Source organism: Pseudophryne corroboree, chromosome 10 (genome assembly GCF_028390025.1).
Source record: "Pseudophryne corroboree isolate aPseCor3 chromosome 10, aPseCor3.hap2, whole genome shotgun sequence".
Classification (NCBI taxonomy): domain Eukaryota; kingdom Metazoa; phylum Chordata; class Amphibia; order Anura; family Myobatrachidae; genus Pseudophryne; species Pseudophryne corroboree.
In genome coordinates this window covers 101,845,414-101,867,618 of record NC_086453.1, presented here as the reverse complement: position 1 = coordinate 101,867,618, position 22,205 = coordinate 101,845,414, and the positions used below count along the sequence as shown (strand labels likewise).

The 22,205-nt window shown below is 47.7% G+C and overlaps 1 protein-coding gene across 4 annotated transcripts in view; it reads right to left on the bottom strand.

The window, feature by feature from the left end:
- Nucleotides 1-14,834, bottom strand: part of ZSWIM9 (zinc finger SWIM-type containing 9) — a 62,613-nt gene extending 47,779 nt beyond the window's left edge. For 2 of the 4 annotated variants that reach the window (XM_063942672.1, XM_063942671.1), the window contains exons 1-2: nucleotides 14,510-14,834; nucleotides 14,149-14,242 (exon numbers count right to left, since the gene is read on the bottom strand). The gene's annotated coding sequence lies outside the window, so the exon portion shown is untranslated. Of the gene's footprint in view, nucleotides 1-14,148; nucleotides 14,243-14,284; nucleotides 14,341-14,509 lie in introns of those variants that run through there. The other 2 variants (XM_063942673.1, XM_063942674.1) reach the window with 2 other exon arrangements.
- Between the last annotated feature and the right edge of the window lie 7,371 nt (nucleotides 14,835-22,205).

Genomic DNA, 22,205 nt, shown 5'->3' with positions numbered 1-22,205 from the left:
CAGGCACCACAATAGGCTGGTTCAGGTGAAACGCTGACACCACCTTAGGCAGAAAATGAGGACGCGTCCGCAGTTCTGCCCTGTCCGAATGGAAAATCAGATATGGGCTTTTATACGATAAAGCCGCCAATTCTGACACTCTCCTGGCTGAAGCCAGGGCCAGTAGCATGGTTACTTTCCACGTAAGATATTTCAAATCCGCCGATTTGAGTGGCTCAAACCAATGGGATTTGAGAAAATCCAAAACTACATTAAGGTCCCACGGAGCCACTGGGGGCACAACCGGGGGCTGTATATGTAGTACTCCTTTTACAAAAGTCTGGACTTCAGGAACTGAAGCCAATTCTTTCTGGAAGAAAATCGACAGGGCCGAAATTTGAACCTTAATGGACCCCAACTTGAGGCCCATAGACAATCCTGTTTGCAGGAAATGTAGGAATCGACCCAATAGAAATTCCTCCGTGGGGGCCTTCCTGGCCTCACACCACGCAACATATTTTCTCCAAATGCGGTGATAATGTTGTGCAGTCACCTCCTTCCTGGCTTTTACCAGTGTAGGAATGACCTCTTCCGGAATGCCTTTTTCCCTTAGAATTCGGCGTTCAACCGCCATGCCGTCAAACGCAGCCGCGGTAAGTCTTGGAATAGACACGGTCCCTGCTGAAGCAGGTCCCGTCTTAGAGGTAGAGGCCACGGATCTTCCGTGAGCATCTTCTGAAGTTCCGGGTACCAAGTTCTTCTTGGCCAATCCGGAGCCACGAGTATCGTTCTTACTCCCCTTTGCCGTATAATTCTCAGTACTTTTGGTATGAGAGGCAGAGGAGGAAACACATACACTGACTGGAACACCCACGGCGTTACCAGAGCGTCCACAGCTATTGCCTGAGGGTCTCTTGACCTGGCGCAATACCTGTCCAGTTTTTTGTTGAGGCGAGACGCCATCATGTCCACCTTTGGTTTTTCCCAACGGTTCACAATCATGTGGAAGACTTCTGGATGAAGTCCCCACTCTCCCGGGTGTAGATCGTGTCTGCTGAGGAAGTCTGCTTCCCAGTTGTCCACTCCCGGAATGAACACTGCTGACAGTGCTATCACATGATCTTCCGCCCAGCGAAGAATCCTTGCAGCTTCTGCCATTGCTCTCCTGCTTCTTGTGCCGCCCTGTCTGTTTACGTGGGCGACTGCCGTGATGTTGTCCGACTGGATCAACACCGGCTGACCCTGAAGCAGGGGTTTTGCCAGGCTTAGAGCATTGTAAATCGCTCTTAGCTCCAGTATATTTATGTGAAGAGATATCTCCAGGTTTGACCATACTCCCTGGAAGTTTCTTCCCTGTGTGACCGCTCCCCAGCCTCTCAGACTGGCATCCGTGGTCACCAGGACCCAGTCCTGTATGCCGAATCTGCGGCCCTCTAACAGATGAGCACTCTGCAACCACCACAGAAGAGACACCCTTGTCCGTGGCGATAAGGTTATCCGCTGATGCATCTGCAGATGCGATCCGGACCATTTGTCCAGCAGATCCCACTGAAAAGTTTGTGCGTGGAATCTGCCGAATGGAATCGCTTCTTAAGAAGCCACCATCTTTCCCAGGACTCTTGTGCATTGATGCACAGACACTTTTCCTGGTTTTAGGAGGTTCCTGACAAGTTCGGATAACTCCTTGGCTTTCTCCTCCGGAAGAAACACCTTTTTCTGAACCGTGTCCAGAATCATTCCCAGGAACAGCAGACGTGTTGTCGGGGTCAACTGAGATTTTGGAAAATTCAGAATCCACCCGTGTTGTTGCAGCACTACTTGGGTTAGTGCTACTCCGTCCTCCAGCTGTTCTCTGGACCTTGCCCTTATCAGGAGATCGTCCAAGTAAGGGATAATTAATACGCCTCTTCTTCGCAGAAGAATCATCATTTCGGCCATTACCTTGGTAAAGACCCGAGGTGCCGTGGACAATCCAAACGGCAGCGTCTGAAACTGATAATGACAGTTTTGCACCACGAACCTGAGGTACCCTTGATGTGAAGGGCAAATTGGGACATGCAGGTAAGCATCTTTTATGTCCAGGGACACCATAAAGTCCCCTTCTTCCAGATTCGCTATCACTGCTCTGAGTGACTCCATCTTGAACTTGAATTTTTGTATGTACAGGTTCAAAGATTTCAGATTTAGAATAGGTCTTACCGAGCCGTCCGGCTTCGGTACCACAAATAGTGTGGAGTAATACCCCTTTCCCTGTTGTAGGAGGGGTACCTTGACTATCACCTGCTGAGAAAACAGCTTGTGAATAGCTTCCAATACCGTCGCCCTGTCTGAGGGAGACGTTGGCAAAGCAGACTTTAGGAACCGGCGAGGGGGAGACTTCTCGAATTCCAACCTGTAACCCTGAGATACTACCTGCAGGATCCAGGGGTCCACCTGTGAGCAAGCCCACTGCACGCTGAAATTCTTGAGTCGACCCCCCACCGCTCCTGAGTCCGCTTGTAAAGCCCCAGCGTCATGCTGAGGGCTTTGCAGAACCCGGGGCTGGCTTCTGTTCCTGGGAAGGAGCTGCTTGCTGCCCTCTCTTACCCTTTCCTCTGCCTCGGGGCAGATATGACTGTCCTTTTGCCCGCTTGTTCTTATAAGACCGAAAGGACTGCGGCTGAAAAGACGGTGTCTTTTTCTGTTGGGAGGGGGTCTGAGGTAAAAAGGTGGATTTTCCGGCAGTAGCCGTGGCCACCAGATCCGATAGACCGACGCCAAATAATTCCTCCCCTTTATACGGCAATACTTCCATATGCCGTTTGGAATCCGCATCACCTGACCACTGTCGCGTCCATAAACTTCTTCTGGCAGATATGGACATCGCACTTACTCTCGATGCCAGAGTGCAAATATCCCTCTGAGCATCTCGCATATAAAGAAAAGCATCCTTTAATTGCTCTAAAGTCAATAAAATACTGTCCCTATCCAGGGTATCAATATTTTCAGTCAGGGAATCCGACCAGACCACCCCAGCACTGCACATCCAGGCTGAGGCGATGGCTGGTCGCAGTATAACACCAGTATGTGTGTATATACTTTTTAAGGTAGTTTCCAGCCTCCTATCAGCTGGATCCTTGAGGGCGGCCGTATCAGGAGTCGGTAACGCCACTTGTTTTGATAAGCGTGTGAGCGCCTTATCCACCCTAGGGGGTGTTTCCCAGCGCGCCCTAACCTCTGGCGGGAAAGGGTATAATGCCAATAACTTTTTTGAAATTAGCACTTTTCTATCTGGGTTAACCCACGCTTCATCACATACATCATTCAATTCCTCTGATTCAGGAAAAACTACAGGTAGTTTTTTCACACCCCACATAATACCCCTTTTTGTGGTACTTGCAGTATCAGAGATATGTAAAGTCTCCTTCATTGCCGTGATCATATAACGTGTGGCACTACTGGAAAATACGTTTGTTTCTTCACCGTCGACACTAGATTCAGTGTCCGTGTCTGGGTCTGTGTCGACCGACTGAGGTAAAGGGCGTTTTACAGCCCCTGACGGTGTCTGAGACTCCTGGGCAGGTACTAACTGGTTTGCCGGCCGTCTCATGTCGTCAACTGATTTTTGTAATGTGCTGACATTATCACGTAATTCCATAAACAAAGCCATCCATTCCGGTGTCGACTCCCTGGGGGGTGACATCACCATTACCGGCAATTGCTCTGCCTCCACACCAACATCGTCCTCATACATGTCGACACACACGTACCGACACACAGCAGACACACAGGGAATGCTCTATTGAAGACAGGACCCCACTAGCCCTTTGGGGAGACAGAGGGAGAGTTTGCCAGCACACACCCAAGCGCTATAATATATATGGGAACAACCCTATATAAGTGTTGTATCCTTATAGCAGCTTAAATATAGTAATATCGCCAAAAAAGTGCCCCCCCTCTCTGTTTTACCCTGTTTCTGTAGTGCAGTGCAGGGGAGAGTCCTGGGAGCCTTCCTCACAGCGGAGCTGAGCAGGAAAATGGCGCTGTGTGCTGAGGAGAATAAGCCCCGCCCCCTATTTCGGCGGGCTCTTCTCCCGGAGTTTGTGAGATCTGGCAGGGGTTAAATACATCCATATAGCCTCAAGGGCTATATGTGATGTATTTTTAGCCATAAAAAAGGTATTATACATTGCTGCCCAGGGCGCCCCCCCCCAGCGCCCTGCACCCTCAGTGACCGCTGTGTGAAGTGTGCTGACAACAATGGCGCACAGCTGCAGTGCTGTGCGCTACCTCATGAAGACTGAAAAGTCTTCTGCCGCCTGTTTCTGGACCTCTTCAATCTTCGGCATCTGCAAGGGGGGTCGGCGGCGCGGCTCCGGGACCGGACTCCATGGCTGGGCCTGTGTTCGATCCCTCTGGAGCTGATGGTGTCCAGTAGCCTAAGAAGCCAATCCATCCTGCACGCAGGTGAGTTCACTTCTCTCCCCTAAGTCCCTCGTTGCAGTGAGCCTGTTGCCAGCAGGACTCACTGAAAATAAAAAAACCTAAAAACTTTTTCTAAGCAGCTCTTTAGGAGAGCCACCTAGATTGCACCCTGCTCGGACGGGCACAAAAACCTAACTGAGGCTTGGAGGGGGGTCATGGGGGGAGGAGCCAGTGCACACCACCTGATCCTAAAGCTTTATTTTTGTGCCCTGTCTCCTGCGGAGCCGCTAATCCCCATGGTCCTGACGGAGTCCAGAGCATCCACTAGGACGTTAGAGAAAGAACAAATGAGGGGCGCGGAGTATAAGTAAAGTGCTTCAACAGTTATTTTAATTGTATTACATAGATACATACATATCAGTTTATTATAAACGGCTCAGTCGGTCCCCCTCGGTGTCTCCGGATAACATCCGATATGGAAACCTCCCGCCGGCAATTCCCCGCTCACCGGTATACGCGTTACACAGTCAGGGCAGCATACAGGACGTCAGCACGTCCACTCTGTCGTCACGCCAACGCGTTTCAACCATCAAGGTCATTTCCATATCGGATGTTATACTCCGCGCCCCTCATTTGTTCTTTCTACATGTAAATCCATTGAGCCCGTGGTACGGCTCACATCTTGAGGAGGCTGCAGAGGATTGCTGTTGTGTCCAGTGAGGATTACATACATACATACATACATACATACATACATACATACTCTCCCACTCATCCCCTTATTTAAATGAGATAGCCAAAATCTCCCATAGCCAAAATCTCTGGCACACTTAGTCAAAATCTCTGGTAAAGTTAGGGTGTGTACACACAGTGAGATATTTTCTTACGATTTTGACTATATAGTCAAAATCGCAAGAAAAGTTAGTGCAGATCCCGATTCGATCCAGTCAGGTCGGAATCTCAAGAAAAGATAGACTGTGCAGGCAAGTCAATCCTTGCTAGATCGGTGTACTATCTAGTTCATCTCACATGTCAATGACATCTCACATAAGCCAAAATCTCACATAAGCCAAAATCGTCAGCACACACAGTCCAGATCTCAAGAACAGTTAATCAAAATCTGTGCTATCTGGGCTCCAGGGAGTTCAAGGGAAATCACAAGTGAAAATCGGGCATTGCAAGGATCTCACCATGTGTACAAAATCTCCTACTGCCAGTTCAAGGGAAATCTCTCAGTCAAAATCTCTGTGTGTATACACCTTTAGTGTTGAGTTAAAACAGGCTTATCACAGGAGGATGGGTCCCCCCAGATGGCATTGATCTTCTCGTTTAGTCGTCTCCAGGTAGGAGAGGTGGAGGCTGTGTGTCTACAGTGCTTGCCTCAAGTGCAGAGTGGGCCGAGGCAGAGTGGAGTTAAGGAGGGGGAGCCCCCCAGGATCTTCTTCCAGCAGGGGTGGCTCCATATGGTGAGCATTGCTTATGGCCCCCTCTGCTGTATTCTTGTATAGATTGGGGTGCATGATGCCACAACTCCCTAGATGCCAACTGGTCGGTTTGGGAAAAATACCCTGGGGAGGGAACATCATATGGGGAAAAGGGAAGCTACCTGTCAGATCTCCAAGACCAGACAGAGAGCATCCAAAGAGAGCATTCTTTTTGCAATGGGCCTTTCAAGCATGTCCATCTTCAAAGTACTCTCTTGCCGGGGGCACTGTACCTACTAGAAAGTATAAGACGTCACTTTTCATATATGGGTAAAATGTTCCTCCAGGTAACGGACAGTCTAATAGAGTAACAATGTATAAATTGACAGTTTGGAACCCGACCTCTAAAGGAGGGGGTGGGGCCCGCTAGCCATTTCCCCTGTGCCCCTTTGGGTCAGTCCAACCCTGACCCCAGGTATAAAACTGTATTTCCACTTACTCATTGCATTTATATTTACCTGCTGTTTGGTGAACTTTTTTTTTTTTTTTTTTTTTTTTTTTTATTGAAAGTTTAAATTACTGTTTTGCCAACTTTAAATCACAGCCATGGCGTGAGGAAGAGGATCAGTAAGAAGCTGCAATGTCGGCCTGCAGCTCCTTTTTGGTACATGGAGAAGATTCAAGGCCTCCAGAGATTGGAACATCAGGTCGGCTAGGAATTGTTTTTATACCGTACCGGGTAGTGCAGCATAAGACTCCGGTATATACATTTATTCTGGAAATGTTATCTGAATGGGAGCTCTGTGACTTTCCTGCAGGAAAATATTCACCATATTTGTAAAATTTTGGATCTTCAACCTTCATGGAAAATAGGATTTTAATTACCTACCGGTAAATCCTTTTCTCGTAGTCCGTAGAGGATACTGGGGTCCATATTAGTACCATGGGGTATAGACGGGTCCACCAGGAGCCATGGGCACTTTAAGAGTTTGAGGGGGTCATTCCGAGTTGACCGCTAGCTGCCATTGTTCGCAGCGATCAGGCTAAAAAAAAACTGCATTTCTGTGCATGCGTATGCCCCGCAATGCATACACGCGACGTACGGGTACAAAGCCCATTGTGGTTGTGCACAGGTTCTAGCGAAGTTTTCATTTACACTGACGGCCGCAAGAAGATTGACAGAAAGGGGGCATTTCTGGGTGTCAACTGACAGTTTTCAGGGAGGGTTTGCAAAAACGTAGGCGTATCTGAAAAAAACGCAGGCAAGGCTGGGCGGGTGTATGACGTCAAATCCGGACACGAATAGGCTGAAGTGATCGCAAGCGCTGAGTAGGTTCAGAGCTACTCAGAAACTGCACAAACTGTTTTTGCAGAGCTCGGCTGCACATGCGTTCGCACTTCTGCTAAGCTAAATACACTCCCCAGTGGGCGGCGGCATAGCGTTTGCACGGCTGCTAAAACTAGCCAGCGAACGATCAACTCTGAATGACCCCCCGAGAGTGTGGGCTGGTTCCTCCCTCTATGCCTCTCCTACCAGACTCAGTATAGAAACTGTGCCCGAGGAGACGGACAACTTCGAGAGAAGGAATTTACACAGATAGTGGCGAGATTCACATCAGCTCACACAAACAAGGCAAAACAAGCTAATCAGCTTGAAAACTCAGCAACAGCTGAAGAACCATACTTAACCAAGTAACAACACAGTACTCACTTAAGAACAAAGCAGTACTGAACTAAACAACAACTGCAGGAGAACAAAGTGCTTGGCGGGCGCCCAGCATCCTCTACGGACTACGAGAAAAGGATTTACCGGTAGGTAATTAAAATCCTATTTTCTCTTACAACCTAGAGGATGCTGGGGTCCATATTAGTACCATGGGGATGTACCAAACCTCCCAGAACAGGAGGGAAGAGCGTGGAGGCTCCTGCAGAACTGATTGGCCTCCGAGGACCTAAAGTTTGGTTGAAGTATCGAACTTGTAGAACCTAGCAAACGTGTTCAACTTTGACCAAGTAGCCGCTCAGCAAAGCTGTAAAGCAGAGACACCCCGGGCAGCTGCCCAGGAAAAACCCACCTTACGAGTAGAGTGGGCCTTAACAGATTTTGGACACGGAAATCCTGCCGTAGAATAAGCATGCTGGATAGTGGACCTGATCCAGCAAGAAATCGTCTGTTTAGGAGCAGGACACCCAATTTTCTTGGGATCATAAAGGACAAACAGAGTCCGATCTCCTGTGACGAGCAGTCCTCTTCACATAGATCTTCAAAGCCCTCACAACATCCAAGGACTTTGATGCAATTGAGGAGTCAGTAGCCACTGGCACCACAATAGGTTGGTTGATATGAAAAGCCGACAACCTTTGGAAGGAATTGCTGACGCGTCCTGAGCTCAGCTCTATCTTCATGGAAGATTAAGTAGGGGCTTTTACAGGACAAAGCCCCCAATTCCAACACACGTCGAGCAGAAGCCAAGGACAAAGGGACAGCCTTCCTCATGAGAAACCTGACCTCAGCCTCCTGTAAAGGGTCAAACCAATCCGATTGCAGGAAATGCAACACCACGTTAATTATCCCAAGGTGCCGTCGGCGCCACAAAGGAAGGCTGGATGTGCAGAACCCCTTTCAAAAAAGTCTGAACCTCAGGGAGGGCAGCCAATTGTTTCTGGAAGAAAATGGATAAGGCCGAAATCTGGACCTTTACGGATCCCAAACGCAGGCCCATATCCACACCTGCTTGCCGGAAGAGGAGAAACCGTCCAAGTTAAAACTCCACCGTAGGAAACTTCTTGGATTCACACCAAGATACATATTTTTTCCAAATGCGATTGTAATGTTTAGACGTTACTCCTTTCCTAGCCTGTATCAGGGTAGGAATAACCTTGCACGGAATACCCTTCCGGGCTAAGATCTGGCGTTCAACCTCCATGCAGTCAAACATAGCCGCGGTAAGTCTTGATAAGCGAACGGCCCCTGTTGCAGAAGGTCCTCGCGAAGAGGAAGAGGCCTCGGATCTTCCAGCAGTAAGTCCAGAAGATACGCGTACAAAGCTCTCCTTGGCCAGTCCGGAGCAATGAGAATTGCCTGAACTCTTGTTCTCTTTATGAGTTTTAGAATTCTTGGACTGAGTGGAAGTGGAGGGAACAAATACACCGATTTGAACACCCACGGTGTTACTAGGGTATCCACCGCCACTGCTTGTGGGTACTCAACCTGGAACAGTACCTCCGAAGTTTCTTATTGAGATGCGAGGCCATCATGTCTATTTGAGACACGCCCCAACGACTGGTCACCTCTGTGAACACCTCCGAATAGAGGCCCCTTTCTCCTGGATGGAGATCGTGCCTGCTGAGGAAGTCCACTTCCCAGGTTGTCCACTCCTGGAATGAAGATTGCCAACAGCTGATTTTCGTTACCTCTGACATAGCAGCTCTGCTCTTTGTTCCTCCCTGTCAGTTGATGTAGGCCACCGTCGTTACATTGTCCGAATGTACTTGAATGGCCTGATCTTGCAGATGATGTGCCGTTTGGAGAAGACTGTTGTATACGGCTCTTAGTTCCAGAATGTTTATTGAAAGAATGGATTCCAGACTTTACCACCTTCCTTGGAAGGTTTCCCTTTGAGTGACTGCGCCCCAGCCCCTGAGACTTGCATCCGTGGTTAGAAGGAACCAGTTCTGAACCCCGAACCAGCGGCCCTCCAGAAGGCGAGGAATTTGCAGCCACCGGAGGAGTGAAATCCTTGCTTTCGGCGACAGACGTATCCTCTGGTGCATGTGTAGGTGAGATCCTGACCACTTGTCGAGGAGATCCAGTTGGAAGGACCGAGCATGAAATCTTCCGTACTGTAGAGCGTCGTAGGAGGCAACCATCTTCCCCAGAAGGCGAATGCACTGAAACCGATACCCGGGCAGGCTTCAAGACATCCTGGACCATTGATTGTATCACCAACGCTTTCTCCACCGGTAGAAACACCCTCTGCACTTCCGTGCCGAGGATCATCCCCAGGAAAGACAATCTCCTTGTCGGCTCCAAATGTGACTTTGGAAGGTTCAGGATCCAACCATGATCCCTGAGCAGATGAGTTATGAGAGCAACAACTTCTCCCTGGACGATGCCTTTATCAGCAGATCGTCCAGATATGGAATTATGTTCACTCCATGTCTGCGGAGGAGAACCATCATCTCTGCCATCACCTTGGTGAACACCCCTGGCGCCGTGGAGAGAACGAATGGCAGTGCCTGGAACTGATAGTGACTGTCTAACAGTGCAAATCTGAGATAAGCCTGATGCGGGGGCTAAATTGGAATGTGGAGGTACGCATCCTTGATATCTAGGGATACCAGAAACTCTCCCTCCTTCAGACCTGAGATCACCGCTCTCAAAGATTCCATTTTGAATTTGAACTCCCTCAGATAAGGGTTTAACGATTTTAAGTTCAAAATCGGTCTGACCGAACCATAAGGTTTCTGTACCACGAAAAGGTTCAGATGAGGTGTGTTTCAGATGAGGTGGAACTGGAACAATGACCTCTGACTTTTCCAATTTTTGGATGGTTTCCTGTAGAATAGCTCTTTCCGTCAGTAAAGTTGGCAAGCCTGATTTGAAGAATCGGGGAGGCGGGAGTTCTTGAAACTCTAGCCTGTACCCCTGGGACACAACATCCAGTATCCAGGGGTCTAGGCCGGACGACACCCAGACGTGGCTGAAACTTCTGAGCCTCGCACCCACGTCCCGTTCTCCAGGCTGTGCGGTCCACCGTCATGCTGAAGATTTTGAGAAAGCAGAAGCAGGCTTTTGTTCCTGGGAAGGTGCAGGCTTTTTGGATTTTGCTCGACCACCTCTAAAGAAGGTGGTAGGAGGCTTGGACTTTTTCGTCTTTGCAGTCTGAAAGGACTGTGATGATGATGCAGAAAAGGGTTTCTTCATAGAAGGAGCAGCTGAGGGAAGAAAGGTCGACTTACCCGCAGTTGCCGTGGAAATCCACGCATCCAACGCTTCCCCAAATAGAACCTGACCTGTGAAGGGTAGGTTCTCCACACTTCTCCAGGATTCCGCATCTGCAGACCATTGGCGAAGCCAGAGTCCCCTGCGTGCTGAGACAGCCATGGAAGATATCCTCGCATTCATAGTACCCAGGTCCTTCATGGACTCTACCCTGAAACCAGCAGAATTCTGTACCTGTATGTTTTACGTAAAAACAGTTCTATCCATCGAATCTAAATCCTCTAGTAATGAGCCTGACCACTTTACTATGGCTTTAGAAATCCATACACAAGCAATAGTGGGCCTTAACGCCACTCCTGAAGCAGTGTATATGGATTTGAGCGTAGTGTCAATCTTGCGATCAGCCGGATCTTTTTACGCGGTAGATCCAAGGACAGTTAAAACCACCTTTTTGACAATCTGGAGACAGATGCGTCAACTATGGGAGGGTTCTCCCATTTTTTTTCTATCTTCCTCAGGGAAGGGAAAAGCAACAAGAACCCTTTTTGGAATCTGGAATTTTTTCTCCCAGGTTTCCCAGGACTTTTCAAATAATGCGTTTAATTCCTTAGACGCAGGGAAGGTTAGCGAGGCTTACTTATTGTCTGTAAAGTAAGCCTCCTCAACCTGCTCAGGTGGTGTGTCAGTAATGTGTAACACATCCCTAATGGCCTCAATCATGAGCTGCACCACCTTTGCAAGGGATGCCGCCCCCCTCAGCACATCCCCATCACCGTCCGCCGTGTCAAAATCGGTATCCGTGTCGGCTTGCATAATCTGGGCAAGTGCACATTTCTTTGGGTAAATGCCAGGGGGCTTAGAAGTAATAGGGATAGAACCTGACCAAACTTCCATAGATTTCTTTAAAACCTGAGTTTCAGCCTCAGTATGGGCTACCCTAGTAGAAATCCGAGATATCATTCCCTTAATGGAAGCCAGCCATTAGGTCTCAGATTCAGGAGCTTGAAACATGGTATTACATTCCTGAGTACACGGATTGGATTCCGCTGGAGAAGATACTTCCTCTGCAGCATAAGACACAGAGTCCCTGGACACAGAAAAATGTCAGACACAGTTTCCCCCAAGTACTTTCAAAAGAACACAGAGTTTGGAGCCAGCACACACAGCGCTATATCAGGCAGTTATAAATTAAATACCTGGCGCTGCCTGTGCACCCTTAATAGACTACACAGTAAACTACCGCCCCCCCTTCCTCCGCCTCCTCCTTCTACAACCCCCTGGTACCGCACAGGATAGTTGGAGTCGTGTGGAGGGACAGCGCTCCCTGTCAGCGTCTCAGTCTACAGATCTGCAGGGAAAATATAGTGCTGGTGAGCTGCTGGGTCCACTCTGAGGAGAAGCTCTGCCCCCTGAACATGGCGCGTCTTCCTGCACTCTGAAATCTTTATACTGGCCGGAGGTATGGTGCTAGCAACATTACTGAGGTCCCCGATAGCCTGAGTGACCAGTTTAGGGTATGTGCGCTGGCTCAGGGCACCCCTCCTAGCGCCGCACTGTGTACCGTTGAGCCTCTGGAGCGCAGCGTCAGTACTGCGCTCCCAACCTGTTGCCGCCATCACACTCACCACCGGAATCTTCTGGCTGTTAGGGGGTGGCGGCATGCTGCGGAAGTGAGTGGTCGCCTCGGGCGGCTAACGATCATCAATCTCAGGAGCTCAGTGTCCTGTCAGCGGAGATAGTAGCCATTAACCTCTCTAGGTTGGACACTACTCCCCCTCCCCAAGTCCCACGAAGCAGGGAGGCTGTTGCCAGCAGCCTCCCTGTGCCTAAACACTCTTAGAAAAAAAAACATTAAAAAAAAAAACAAAGAAGCTCTAGGAGCTCCCCTAGCTGTGACCGGCTCCTCCGGGCACATTTTCTAAACTGAGTCTGGTAGGAGGGGCATAGAGTGAGGAGCCAGCCCACACTATTAAACTCTTAAAGTGCCAATGGCTCCTAGTGGACCCACCTATACCCCATGGTACTAATGTGAACCCCAGCATCTTCTGGGACGTAAGAGAAAGCTGGTTTATGTGCAGGTGGACAGAGGCAGGTGATGATTATGTCGCCACGCAAGCGATTACCTGTTCGCAAACACACCGTAGACATCACCTGGTACTTTCTTGATCAACTCTACGCTCTTGTGGAGGTATTAAAGCAATGTTTTGGGTGTGTTCAGGAGAAAGGCTTCCGATGTATTGATTCCGAATGATGAAAGCATTTCTTGCACATAAAATAGTTTACAACATGGATGTAGATGTAACACAAGTGTCTATTGAACGAATCTGGTGTAAATCAGACCCAAATGCTACTGTTTATGACAGGAACGCATCTAGAGCTCTGCATAGGGCTATTCTTGTGTGCAGATTGTTCCAGAATGAATTTAACCCCCATTTTGTGACCAATTCTGCAACAGCCGCACATATCTCCACAGTACAGCATAGTACCTTGTAATAGTTTTTGTAAATGTTAGTTTTATCCATTAATACTTCAGGAAATTCAGTCCCGTGGCTGCAGAAGGTCAGATCCTTAGGGCCCATTTAACAACGAGACAAAACCCCTTTAGTACCTGCATGGCCTCCTTTCAGTATTTAACAAACAGCAGTAAGCTTAGCTTCCCGCAGTTTGTCACTGTACCGCTTACACCATCTTTAGATGGCAATAGCGTTACGGTCCCCACAGAAAAGCCTACCAGGCACTGCCTGATTCCCATCAGGTGTAATGGGCCCTACACATTAGGCGATATGCCGCTGAAGTTTCTTCACTCCCCTCATCACCCGGCCCCATAGCAATGCAAGCTAATAAGGACGTGATTGGCCATATTGGCCTGCATGTATAAGCGACCCGGCACCAACGATGAACGAGCGCGGGGCCGCGCATCGTTCATCGTTGGTGCTTACACACTGAAAGCTCCGGGGTCCAGGGGGGGGGGGGGGGGAGCGCACACAGCACACTCTGCTCCCATATTTTAAATACTCACCTCTCTGGAGTCCCCTGCCGGCGGCAGCATCTCTAAGCAATCTCCGGTAAATGGCGCTGCTGACATATTTCCGGAGATCTGTGCATACGCACTAGACTCTGGTACAGTACTATCGTCCCCTAGTGCCCAGAGCCTACAGCGCTGCTGGCTACAGATGAGGGGGCCCAGGCAGAGTCTGCACACCGGCCTCCTCCTCTCTAGAAGCGCCACTGGACACCGCCAAGGATGGGGACCTCGCCGGAGGGGTAAGTGATGTTACATACCAAAGGCACATGCGTTAGGATCACTGCAATACTAAATGAAATATGCTGCTGCTAATAAGCATCGTTGTTAAATGGGGGCCTTAGATTTTGCAATCACTACATTGTTGCACTAACCTTCTTCACCAGCACAGAACCGAGCACCTCATATGGTTCTAGCTTGCAGCTCCTGCTGTCCCCAGCATACCGATGGGAATGTCCTCACTGCATTCTGTATGTAAATAAAACAAATACGCACCTTTCATCAGATTACCTGCAGTGTGACGCTCCGCTGTGTGACGTGATGTGATTGTTGTGCACAGTGTATGATGGCTTTAGGGTGTGCACACTGACATCAGCGAACCCATCACATTCTTGTTATTTGCTATACAGTTTACACCATACATTGCAATATATAACCCCATCAAATATGTTTGGCAGTGACTGCATTATATTATAGCACTGTACACACTACGCAGCGCAGGCACAGAGCACTCACCTATCTCAGCCTGGGAGGCGATGGCCGCACCGAGCCCGTCCCTCCGTTATATGTGTGGCCATTTAAATCCCCAACGTTCCATGCATATTGTAAGCGGCAGCGCAGGCAGAAAGTCCTTAGTAGTACTGCTGCTAACCAGCCGAGGGGCGGAGAGAGTTCTATACCCGGCATTCTCTGCGGAGCACATTAACCCCTCCGCTGCTGTTCTGCTGCAGCTCCCAAATGTAAACATGCGTTCCTTATTACAGCGTCCTCATATGATAGCGGTCATTTATCTTAAGTGTGTGTGTGTGTGTGTGTGTGTGTGTGTGTGTGTGTGTGTGTGTGTGTGTGTGTGTGTGTGTGTGTGTGTGTGTGTGTGTGTGTGTGTGTGTGTGTGTGTTTTATAAGTCTTTGTGGAAAGCAGACCTCCATTGTCGCTAATACCCCACTGAGCATGCGCCTGATTTGCTCTATTCTGTATAGGCCCTACACACTACGTTGTAACACTGAAAGCATGCCTCCCAACGACCCTCTCCAGGAGGCACAGAATGCTGCTCCTGGACTTCCCTCTTAACTTATGATTGCCATCACCTGTGGTGAAACACCTTTCTTATTAATTAACCTGTTCAGCACAGGTGATGGCAATCATACATTAAGAGGGAAGTCCAGAAGCAGAGCATTGTGTCCCTCCTGGGGAGGGTCGGGTGGGGATATCTTTCAGTGTGTATGCACCAACGATGAAAGATGTGCGGGCCGTGCTCGTTCATCTTTGGTGCCGGGTCGCTTATACATGCAGGCCAATATGGACGAGATTGTCCGTATTAGCATGCATTGCTATGGTGACAGGGGAAGTGATGAAACTTCACTCCCCCCCCCTCCCCCCCTGCTGCCGTGTCGGCCGTATCGCCTGTTGGGCAGCTCAGCGGCGGGTCGCCCAGTCTGCAGTGCCCTTTAAGGCCCATTACACCTGATAGGACAAGGCTGTGTCTCAGCTAAGATCCCTCTCCTCAGCTGCTGGTTTCAATAGCTTCAAATAAAAAGACCAATCACAACACTGATTGAGAGATTGACGCAGGTCATGTGCTGTGTTATGATATGCTAATGCCGGCTTTGGTGATCCATAGCTGCATCCGAATATGCAGCATCGGATCAACTGCATGAACATCGGTCAGGGATTGGGTAAAAACCGGAATGGTGTATACACCGGAACGCCAAACTGGAACGGCTCCTTGCAGCAACCTCTGCCATTTTGGAGCTTGGAGTTCTTGTCCTCATATGGGGGTGTCCTGTCCTGGGGGTGCCTGTGACAACTGTCATCAGGGAGGTGGAGAGAGAGAGATTACAGCCTTCCCTTATGGTCCAGGGATGGGGTAATAACCAGTCCAGTCCTGCGTTCCGGGTCCAGACCATTCCGATGTTTACCTAATCCTCATCGGTCATTTGGGTAACCCTCGGGTTACTAAAGACGGGCATGTAATTCACACTGCATCCAAAGACCTCTCCCCCGTTTTCTGTAACGCTGGCCGTCGGTGCCCATCCTCTGCCCCCAAACAGTCGCAATCAATAGTGCTGGGCCTTAGGGAGCACTGCGACTCATGCACCGTACAGTTCCTGTGCAGGCACAGATTAACAAGAATCGTAGATATACTGTATGTACATCTCTGAATTAGCCTCACTGACTACAGCCTAGGAGGCGTACAGGCTTCATCTCTAGCGGCTGGTTCATCTTAAACACTGGCAACCTACCACCTTCAGAATGGGATGGTATCAGATCCCGGAGCTTGGGTTGCCAACGGTCAGAATACAGACAGCAGCATCCTAACGTGTCGGATCCCGACACCCACTAGGTAAGTATACTACCCCTCCCCATTCCACCCCCTAACCCTCCCTTCTAATGTCAAAATAATATAGCCCTAGTTTACCTCACCCTTTATCGTGTTTGAAAATGTAGAATTTTATAATTTGCTGACAAATTAATGAAGAGAAATTCTGCTAGAATTTAAAAAAAATAAAAAAAAAAATGGAACAAGTGTCAATCTCTAAATTTTGCAAGGGCCTCAACCCACGAGTCCATCAGATGAACAGACTATGAACAGCTGTAGCAAGCTTCACGGGTGCCACTAGCTCGCCGCAATGCGCGTGCATATTAGGGGACACGTGTGACTATTCGCACCCGTGATCCATAGATGTTATATTATGCGATCGCGAACAGTCGAAGCCCGATGCAAGTGGCTGCCGCAGTGCATATGTCTGCACGTACGCATCGCAGTAAAGATGAACGCTACATCTAAATAGTGAGTTATCAGATTTTGTAAGACAAGTGCATGTTAGATCTATCATTTAGATCACCTTACAGTATATTACTAGAAACCATTATAACTGGGCATTGAATCGAGAGGCATTTATATTCCCTCTGGTCATTTTTTTATAATAAACATGATGAACTGGGTATCAATGCACATGGTAAACACTGCCATACTAATTATCCCTACACCATGTAACGTGTGGTCTTCAGTATGCCGGCTGTTGGGATCCCGGCACAAGGTATATTGGCGCCGGAATCCCAACACCCGGCATACCGACAATTATTCTCCCTCTTGGGGGTCCACGACCCCCCTGGAGGGAGAATAAATAGCATGGCGCGCGTGGTGAGCGCAGCAAGCCCGCAAGGGTCTCATTTGCACTCACCCAGCTGCCGGCGGTCGGGATCCCGGCATCGGTATGCTGGCCGCCGGGATCCCGGCCGCCGGAATACCATACTGCACCCCATGTAACCACCTATAAGTACAGTACAGTACATAACGCCCATACATGTTGCATCCGGCATTTAAACCCACAGTCACAGGAGAAGTTCCACCAAACGTTTTAACAAACTCGACATGACATAGTGGAGGCAAAATAATTTAAATGGTCCATGAACAAAAATATAAACTGCCAAAGTTCTGCTTGTGGCTTCTTTTGGACTGTGTAACCCCAGATTGCTCAGGTTTACATTCTGATACAGTATGTAGCAGGACATGGCAGCTGATTTATGATGAATTAAATAATTTATTTTTTTTGCTGAAAACGCAAAAAGTTTGTGTATGTGGACAGTGGCTTCTTTTTTTTATATGTATTCTTCATAGCACCAGCAGGAAATTACAACACAGCAAAAACAGTAAATGAAATATGAAGTTAGTACAATGACAGAGGGGTGAATTCTTATAACCCCTATCAGATCAAAATGCCGGGTCACAATCTGAATTTTGTACACTGATCCAACTCTGATGCGACATCATCTCCAAGCGCTGGCTCTTCCTCTGCTTTAAATGGGTCCTGGGTCGGATCAATCCAGGTTACCCGTTACATTGAGCCTTACGCCGGTACGGGAAAACCCTCTTGATAGCAGGGTAGGATTCCTGGGTCACTGGACCCAGGTTGTGCCGTTTCCACTGACAAAAATCACGGGTTCCTGTGCAATAACCCGGGATTTTCTTGTCAGTGGAAAAGGGGTATGAGAAATATTGAAGGATGGAGAGTGGACCTCAAAAGACTCCTCACACTACTTGAAGTTTGAAATGACCTTAATCTGGGACACTGACTGCAGGTCTAGAGGTACTGTATTAACCAGCAAATAAGAACTCTTGACCCTTGTAACCTGTAAATGACAATATCAAGTTCTGGATCAAATAAGACAGGGATATTCACCATACAGCCCTCCAAGTTTGTGGAACTACACATCACAGCATCAGAGCCAGATTAAGACTATGGGGGGCCTGGGGCACTTCAAACAGTGGGGCCCCTAAAAAAAGAGGCAGGCAGATTATACACAGTGCATCCAGAAACTATTCACAGCGATTCACTTTTTCCACATGTTGTTATGTTACAGCCTTATTCCAAAATGAAATAAATTAATTTTTTCCCTCAAAATTCTACACACAATACCCCATAATGACAACGTGAAAAAAGTTTTTTTATGAGATTTTTACAAATTTCTTAAAAATAAAAAAACAAAGAAATCACATGTATATAAGTATTCACAGCCTTTGCCATGAAGCTCAAAATTAAGCTCAGGTGGGTCCTGTTTCCACTGATCATCCTTGAGATGTTCCTACAGCTTAATTGGAGTCCACCTGTGGTAAATTCAGTTGATTGGACATGATTTGGAAAGGCACACCCCTGTCTATATAAGGATCCACACTTCACAGTGCATGTCTGAGCACAAACCAAGCATGAAGTCAAAGGAATGGTCTGTAGAACGACGAGACAAGATTGTCTCGAGGCACAATTCTAGGGAAGGGTACAGAAAAATATCTGCTGCTTTGAAGGTCCCAATGAGCACAGTGGCCTCAATCATCCATAAATGGAAGAAGTTCGGAACCACCAGGACTCTTCCTAGAGCTGGCCGGCCATCTAAACTGAGCAATCGGGGGAGAAGGGCCCTAGTCAGGGAGGTGACCAAGAACCCGATGGTCACTCTGTCAGAGCTACAGCATTCCTCTGTGGAGAGTGATAAAGCTAAATATTTATCTTATTTAAAACCCTTTAAGAGGTCTAAGAACACTGTACGCTATTGACGTATGGAGTACCGTTAGGGTACGCACGTTGCGTAACAATCGCTCAGCCGTGGTCGAGACGCTCAAGCGTCACGTTCGCTCACGGCCAAGAGATCACAGGCAGGCACGCTATTGGCTGCTGACTAACGTAATGGTTCGCTATAGCAGAGCGGACGCTCGGGACCACGAGGAGATCACCAGCGGCGCAGACGCTCACAATGTTAAACCTTTATATCTAAACCATAAACAATGTAATATGCAATAAAACCTTAGTGTAGTGATAGGGTGTAGATGCAACACAATGTAACCTTATTAACTTAAAAGCTGCTCGAGCGTCACCGACGCTCTGAGAATACTTAACACTATAAGAAATACACAACTACCGGGCTTAGGGTCTAACGCCTTATATGAATGTTATACTTGCAAAAAGAATAATACAGTACAAGTCATACACTACAATATAACATAGACTAACTAACCAGATAACTACACAGGAAATACAATACAATACTATTACGTTTAAGGGAATATAAGAGAGAAAGAGGAGAAGAGAGAGAGAGAGAGAGAGATATGGCTCACAATAACAAGAAAGACAATATGATTGCAGAGAAAAACTTACGCACAAGGGGAAACGATCGCATGCGCCTCGATATCCAGCTCCCGATTATCAGCAATGAGAACCGTTGAAGAGAGTGAGCTGGATATGATCGGCTTGTCTATTTATGCCCCACACACAATACAATTCAATGGTCCCTACAATCTCATTGTTCATTGGACACAGGAATTCGTCTTCGCATTATAACAAGAGGTCATAGGTTGATTCATACAGGTGGGCTGAGACCGTTTCCAACTGCTCAGGTGGGTGGGAAACTAGGTTTCCCGCCGCATGGATAAGTAAGTGCAAATAATAGTAAATGGACATAAACTTCTTATGTCCATAACTATTCGCACGAGCGATTAATTCGCTTCAAACCAACACCGGAATGTTGCTAATTAAATACTCTTCCGATGGATACTAAACACCACTGTATAATCCTTGTCTGACCCATTGTATCAGACAAAGAGGGATCTCTCTGTCCATGAACATGCTATATTAACTAAACTTTCAGAATCTATCAAGGGGACCATGGCCCTCATTCCGAGTTGATCGGTCGCAAGGCGAATTTAGCAGAGTTACACACGCTAAGCCTACGCCTACTGGGAGTGTATCTTAGCTTCTTAAAATTGCGACCGATGTATTCGCAATATTGCGATTACAAACTACTTTGCAGTTTCTGAGTAACTTCAACCTTACTCTGCCTGTGCGATCAGTTCAGTGCTTGTCGTTCCTGGTTTGACGTCACAAACACACCCAGCGTTCGCCCAGCCACTCCTCCGTTTCTCCAGCCACTCCTGCGTTTTTTCCGGAAACGGTAGCGTTTTCATCCACACGCCCATAAAACGCCGTGTTTCCGCCCAGTAACACCCATTTCCTGTCAATCACATTACGATCGCCGGAGCGATGAAAAAGCCGTGAGTAAAAATACTATCTTCATTGTTAAATTACTTGGCGCAGTCGCAGTGCGAATATTGCGCATGCGTACTAAGCGGATTTTCATTGCGATGCGATGACAAATACCGACCGATCAACTCGGAATGAGGGCCCATGATCTATAAAATACATTATATAGTGAAAATATGTAACGTTTGAGTCGCTCGCTACGAACACATAAACTCTACCGTAAATCTGCATATCGTGCGCCTGCGGGTGCACGCGACTGCGTGTATGCGCACGCACGGGAGAGTGTACGCATGCGCAGAGCGGACATGTATGAGGTGCAAATATGGCAGTGTGCATAGTGATATTTTTCTGACTTTGACAGTCCACCCTTTGGCAGTCAACAATAACTGCCACCTTCTAAACATTTCAAAACGAGAAAAATATATGTCAGGGGTTAATACATTTCCATGGTTGGGTAAGGGGGGAGAGAGGAGAAGGTGTGAAGAGGGTATGACCTAGTGAGATAGCAGAAGCATGTGTGTATGAATCCATGTTTGGGGGGTCATGTATCATCGTGCCGTACGTGTTTTAAATCAAGCTTCGAGGTATTGCAAAGTATACATTTGAATTCCTTCTTATCCCGTGGTACGGGTCTGTGGATGGGCTGTCAAACTTTACCGAGCTCTTTTCGGATTTTGGTTGCAACAAAATGGGGAAGCACATTTTAGTTGATGATACATGAATGGGGGAATATGTGATTGCTGATATCTGTGCCTGTATTCCCTATCGACTATGTGTGTCATTACCTGAAGGTTGTAGAGATGAAGATAAAGAACACTTATGGTAAATGCAGTGGTATTCTATGTCAGGTTAATGAACATTTGTCGGTTGAAGTCTTGTTCGGTGTCTGTTGAATGCAGTCTTCTTTGGGCTTTTGCCAATAGGTGTGGGCAAAAAGCTTTGTCAATGTCCATAGACTTACAAAAGTGTTGGGCTAGCGTAATTTTACATTTTCTAGGGAAACTGGGGGTCTATGGCATAGTTCATCAAATATCTGTGTATAAGGTTGTCAAAACTTCTTCTTTAATCCATCAGTTGTCTGTATACAGGATCATCAAATTCCTCGTCCTGGTGGGTCTTTTTACCTTGGAGAAAACGGAAAAACAGGTGAAAGAAACGGACCGTATAATCGCATTTTCATCACATCATTGTTTCTACAGTTGGGTCATAAATCAAATCCATTGGAATTACAATTTCCTCACTCCTTAGACTCATTACCCTGGTACTACGTTTGCACTTCATTAAAGCCTGACCGCATCTAAATATCAAGCCAATGGATATGACAACACCTAAGATACATAGAAGAAACTTCCCAACATCCAATATGACTCCTTGAGCCCATTCTCCTAAACCAGAGAACCAATTTCGCGGGTTCAACCATGACACCCAACCAGTCAGCTCATTACCTACAGCAGCAAGAGTGAGATTGTGTCTCCTGCGAAATTCCCACTTCAACTGGAGAATATCGTCCATCTTTTGGTCTATGACCTCGACCGGATCCTCGGTGCTATTCGTAATATATGTGCAACATTTCACGCCGTACTGTGTTGCCAGTGTGACACAATATCCGCCTGTCACTGCTGTGAGGTAATTGAGAACCATTCTATGCTGTACCAGTTCTGTTTTATAAGCTTGAAGT